The sequence below is a fragment of the Podarcis bocagei genome, assembly GCF_964188305.1.
Source record: "Podarcis bocagei genome assembly, chromosome: 9".
In the NCBI taxonomy this organism is placed as follows: domain Eukaryota; kingdom Metazoa; phylum Chordata; class Lepidosauria; order Squamata; family Lacertidae; genus Podarcis; species Podarcis bocagei.
The window spans coordinates 5,356,825-5,362,824 of NC_138134.1; positions in this window are offsets into that span (position 1 = coordinate 5,356,825).

Sequence of the window (6,000 nt, forward strand, 5' to 3'; positions counted from 1 at the left end):
CAGCTGACCCGGGAGGCGCCGCATCCAGCCTCGGCCTATTCCCAGGGAGAGGAGCCGCCCTCCAACTGCCTGTCTCCTCCAGCCCCACCGGCAGTGCCGTCCTCCCTACAAAAAGGTTGACAACTCTGGAAAATGGGGGCAGTGCCGGTGCCAGAGGGAGCTTTGCACCACGGCGCCGGATATGCTTAAGGCAGCCCTGCTTAGGATGTCCCTATTTTCATCGGATAAATGTTGGAGGGTATGTTGCTTAAGGACCCCACTTCTGCCTTCGCTGCCACCAAGTCTTCTCCTTGTTCCTGCTTACCAAGTGCCCCCAGGAGAAAGGAAAAACGGTCTTCTGTGGAAACAGACCCATTAACTAACAGACACATGTTCCTCCCAGGCATGCTGGGACATGTCGCCCCTATGCTGTTCTTATTGGGAACATGACATTATTTTAAGAAGCTACTAAGGATCTGGAGCCCCTTCAATGCCATCTTCATTTCAACCACATCTCCCTTCTCTGCCCTAGGAAAGTTTGGGATCTCAGGGCGTGGGGAGGAAAGGGGAAGCTGGCAATGAGAGCTCAAGCTGGGTGCTGAGTGGGCACTCACTCCCTTGCAACTGATCCGAGGAGTTTTTTGTCATGAGGACCTCTTTGCCATTATATACTTGCAAGCTGCCGGATCCTGAGCAAGTGAGGCATCAGTGAGGCTCTATGAAGCAATTTGCCTCAGGCATCAGATCCACCCCACATCGTTGCTCCACTGCCAGCCCCACCATGGCTTTGCCCCCACCCCTGCCATCACAGCACCCTTGCACCACAAATGCTGCATTTTTGCTTTGGTGGAAGTGGGGAGGTGGGGGGGCATATACCATATTCCTACAGTGGCAAAACATTGCAGGCCACCCCTGATTCCAAGGGAGTGACTTTCCAACTCACTTGTTCCTGGGTTTTTTTGTCATTGTTCTTTGACATGGCACCCAGCATCTCCACACCACAAATACTTAGCATTACGACAGTAGAATATTCTGTTTTTGACTTTCGGCTGTGCACAATGTGCATTTGTAGTTGCAGTGGCTCCACCAAGAGTTGCTAAACAAGAGTCTGGTTCTTCAGCTCGTTCAATCTGTCTTGCGTGTTTTATGGATTGACCCAACAGATTGTGAAGATGAAACTGCCCGTGGATTTCAGTAGCTGCACGTGGAAACTTTCTAGCGTTGCAGGGTGAAACACACACTAGTCCACGCATAAAGGAAAAGAAAACTGAACATGAGAAAAATGTGTTGCACAGGCTTGCATCCAAAAATGCCCCAAAGAATGTTAGCATTTAGTCAGAGTTAATTGAGCAGTTCTCCAGTTTGAAAGACATGACTATTAAATCAAGCAGAGAACCATAAAACATTTCTGGCAGTTTATTACAAGGCTAACTTCAGACTGAGAAGAAAATGTCTGTCAGGCCTGTAGGAATATGGTTGGAATGGGGTGAGGTGGGGCAGGGTTTGAAAGGCAGAGGAGAGGCCATAGCTTTGAACATAGATTGCTGATTAGTAAAATGTTTTTCTTGTTTCAGTTAGCTTGGTCTGTATCAAGCTATTACCATTACATTACTATTGGAATCTACATTTATGCTTAAAATGAAAGGCGGGGGGGGGGGGGAATGCCCCAAAATAAACTTTGTGGAGGTCAAACCACAAACCAGACAAGGATAATAAATGTGAATGACTGGCAGCTGACAGAGTGACAGTAAAAAGAATTCCCCTCCAGGTTATTATTTTTATTAAATTTGTCTATCTTGAAATTCAACATTTTTTTCAGGTCCCCCCCCCTCTATATTTCTCTCTCACACACAAACACACATTTTTGGACATGTCAATTCCATGTGGAGATGCAATGGATGGCTAGGAGAAGGAAATTGTAAACAACTGGATATGAAACATCCTTTAAAAATGATGTGTGGGTCCATTTTGTTTTAAAGGGATTGCCACCTTACATGAAATGACGAAAGGCTGTGTCTGCAATCTCTGCTTTATGGGTAAAGGGTCATAAAAATAGTAATCACTATGACTAGTCTGGACTTTTCAAATCATAATCAGATAATCAGATATTATCCATGTCTGTTACCTGGCCTTGCACTGATTACTTGAATGTGCATCTATTCCCTATTAGATGTCCAGAGAAAGTTAACTGTTTTTTGGCAATGTATTATATGTACAGTACAGTTTAATCAACACAATTCTGGATTGGCCTCCACAGTCACTTATGGAAACACTGTTGAAACTGTATTCATGGAAGACAATCTTACTCGGCTACTCCTTCTTCTACAAGGAGAAGAAGAATCAACACAAACATTTAAGCAATTTACATAAAAGTTGGTTGCACTTAAGCCTACTGAGGTCAATGACATTTAAGTTAAAACTGGAGTGAACCAAAACCGAGGGCATGTAGGTAAAGGACCCCTGGATGATTAAAGTCCAGTCAAAGGTGACTATGGAGTTGCGGCGCTCATCTCACTTTTCAGGCCGAGGGAGCCGGCGTTTGTCCACAGACAGCTTTCTGGGTCATGTGGCCAGCAGGACTCAACCGCTTCTGGTGCACAGAGGACCGTGACGAGTGCCAGAGCTCCTGCCGCAGCAGTACCTATTTATTTACTTGTGCTGGTGTGCTTTTGAATTGCTAGGTTGGCAGGAGCTGGGACAGAGCAATGGGAGCTCACCCCATCGTGTGGATTTAGACCGCCAACCTTCCAATCAGCAAGCCCAAGTGGCTCAGTGGTTTAGACCACAGCGCCACCCACTGAGGGCATGCAAGACTTTCACTTCTTGCAAATCCCCCTTGGCAATGATTTAGAGGTCACTGTGAAAGGAAGTGGAAGTGGCCCCCCTCCCCCTCCATGCAGAGGCAGGGGTTGGGTGTGGGTGGCATCCTGTCTCCACTGCTGAGTCCACTGGGTAAGATTTCCATGCTCTGCTACACTGCGGGCTATGCAGGTGCTGTAGCACAAGATAGGAAAGGAGCTTCAGCCCAGTTGTCAAGGCAATGCAACCCATTCTTGTGATGCCTGTTCAGAATGAGGGCAATAGGTTTAACTTCATTTGCCTTTTTTGATGGCTAATGGTGGTGCAGTATCACATGGCGAAGGAAATCCAAAGAATGTTGACAGAAGGATGCTGAAGCCGGAGAAGATTAGGGTGGTGAACAGTGGCAAAAGACCTGTCAACGTTTTTAGAGTTAGTGTTTATAACATGTCTGCCTTCTCAAAAGCCCACCTTTCACTCTCAAAATGTTCACAGGAGAGCATCTGGCACAGATCTAGTTCTGATGGACATTTTCAGAAGGATTTCAAAGGTGCTTCCCAAGCAATGTCGAGTTTTCTTTTTCAATGGAAGGTGGTTGATTGACTCATGAGACTATTTTGGGGAAGCCACACCCACCCTAAGCCCGATGCCTTCAAGGTGTCAGGTACAGGGTGGGGAATGGTGGGGCTTTAGAGGAACTACCAGAAGTTTAACAAGGACTTCTCATTGTTCTTTTGCTGAAGCAGGGCATGCTCCCTATCAGCTGATGGGTGGTAGAGGCACACCTTCCTCAGGGAGGGAGAAGCAGTCTCCATTCAATAGAAACTGCCTCTCCCTCCCAGTGGAGCTCTCTGAAACCACCCTCTATGGCTCCTTTCCTCCTCCTCCATTGGAGGAAGAAGCAGTGGCGGAGGAAGCCTCTTCGGCACCTGGTGTGGGACGCCAAGGGGCAGGGTGAACCATCCATAGGAGCGGGGCGAACCACCAGCCAGCGCGCGAGTGGTGCGCATACGGACGGCACATGAGCACCCTTGACCGCCCTACAGCTGGGGGGGAGGCAGCAGGCAGACAGCTCAGAGTCTGTGGGTGCCCAAGACACGTGATGTGGGCGCACTGCCGGCCCTGTGGTGAGTTCTCCCGCCATTTTGTCACCCCCCCCACCTTCCTATGCGCCTGGGTAGAAGGAAGCAGTGTGGGTGGCTTTCAATCCATAGAGCTGGCAATGCCCCTTGCACTGTGGCTCCCAAGCACGGGATCCCTACGCAGTGCATTTTGACAAGGGAGTGGAGCAACCGATTTGTCAATCATGTGGCATCATAATTATGCCGTGTGATTGACAGGTGGGTTGCCTGCCCTGCCTACCTGTGAAAGCTGGCCCATGGACTGGGGCCACAGAGATCTGGCTCCCTGCTCCAGAACTTCAGGTATATATTTCAGGATCATATTTCAGCGACATCAGAAGAGGCTGATGGGCCAGGTCTAGTGAAGCACCTGTTCTCACAGTGGCCAATCAGATGCTTATGGGAAGCCTGAAAGCAGGACCTGAATTCAATGGCTGCTCCCCAGCAGATGACATTGAGAGGCATACAGCTTCCAACAGTGGAGGCAAAACACAGCAGTCATGTATGGTAGCCACTGATAGCCTTAACCTCCATGAACTTGTCTAATCTTAAGTAATCCAAGTTGGTAGCCATCACTGCCTCTTGCGAGGGATTAATTCCATAGTTGAACCATGTCCCACTGTGTGAACTTTCTTTTCTCTACCCCGAACCTTCCAAAATTCAACCTATGTCCATGAGGTCTAGTGTTTGAGAGGGGGAGAAATACCTTTCTCTATCCACTTTCTCTACACCAGGAATTATTATATATACCTCTATCTCTTTGTACTGGCCTAGATTATTTGATTCAAAAATCAGGCAACTGTTAATAAGCCCCAGAGCTGCAAACTGTTCTGCTGTTGGGCACTCAGTGCCCCAAATGCTATTTCCTCATTTATGTTCCTTTTTACCTTCTTAATGATTCGGTTCATGTCTTTGAGTTTTCTTCTACCACTACTTGATGTAAAGAAAAAATGATTCTCATTCTGTCTCCTTAGCATCAAAGATAAATTAGGTACATTCTGTCAATCTGCGTCCACCTAGACTGAATACTTAGAGCGCCTCTGCTCTACATTATATTGTTTCTCTCTGTAATAATAGTCCTACTTACACCCTTGAGGGACAACATCTGCTATTTCCCAATCACCAGATTTATGTCATCTTTTCTCCCTCGGCAATATCCTTGACCACAGTGATGTGGTAATTTTTTATGTATTTCAGATGTGTTTTTCTCAGGGTCCTAAACATCAGAATGTACTCAGCCTTTATACTTTTCATACTATCTCAGCAGCTTCAGGTTTGTGGAGGGTAAACCTTTTAAGATAATTGTAGCCCTTGAGGTCCATCCAAGTAAAAAATTGAAGAAACTAAGCAATGGTTTCAGCTTAGTATCAGTTTCTTATCTGTCTAATAAGAAGGATAGGATGTCCCTTGTGGTTCGGTAAGGAGCTCTGATTTCTCAGAGACTAAGAAACATCTTAAATGGAGTTGCGCAATAGAGTCTTACATTCTTGATTTCATTTACATGCAAAGAACAAAGCCTTGTTTACAGTTACATCTTTGTCTGAATGAAGATTATCAGGGGAGCCTTTGGAGTGTGTTGAATGTCAGAGGGAAGATGGCTTCCTCTCAAGAAGCACATATCCAAAGCAGAGGTGCATTTGAGTAATCAGAACCAGTCAGGGTGGATGAGTCATAGCCGCAGCTTCTCAGAACCAGAAAAAAACAAATATAAGATGGGCCTCACTTTATCACACTAACACAGAGTTACCAGACGTCCCCAGATTTGCAAATCTGTCCCCGGACAAATTCCATCCTGGGAAAGTTCCCAGATTTGCAAATTGTCCCTGGGAAACATGGCAGCGGCAGACTCAGCAGCCTAGAGCCAGCCTGGTAGCGCAGTTGGCTCTGGCTGGCTTCAGGAGCTGCTCGCTGCCGTGGCGCCCGCCATTTTTCCTCGCAAGAAGTCCACATATAATGTGTTGAGTCCAGCCAGTCAACAGAAGAGAAAGAAGGGAAGGACCTAAATATTCAAATACTGCTTTTGACAGCTTACTGATTTATATTAATTGTATTGTCATATTTCATATTCCACCTCAAATTTCAGCATAGGGTCTGGATCTTG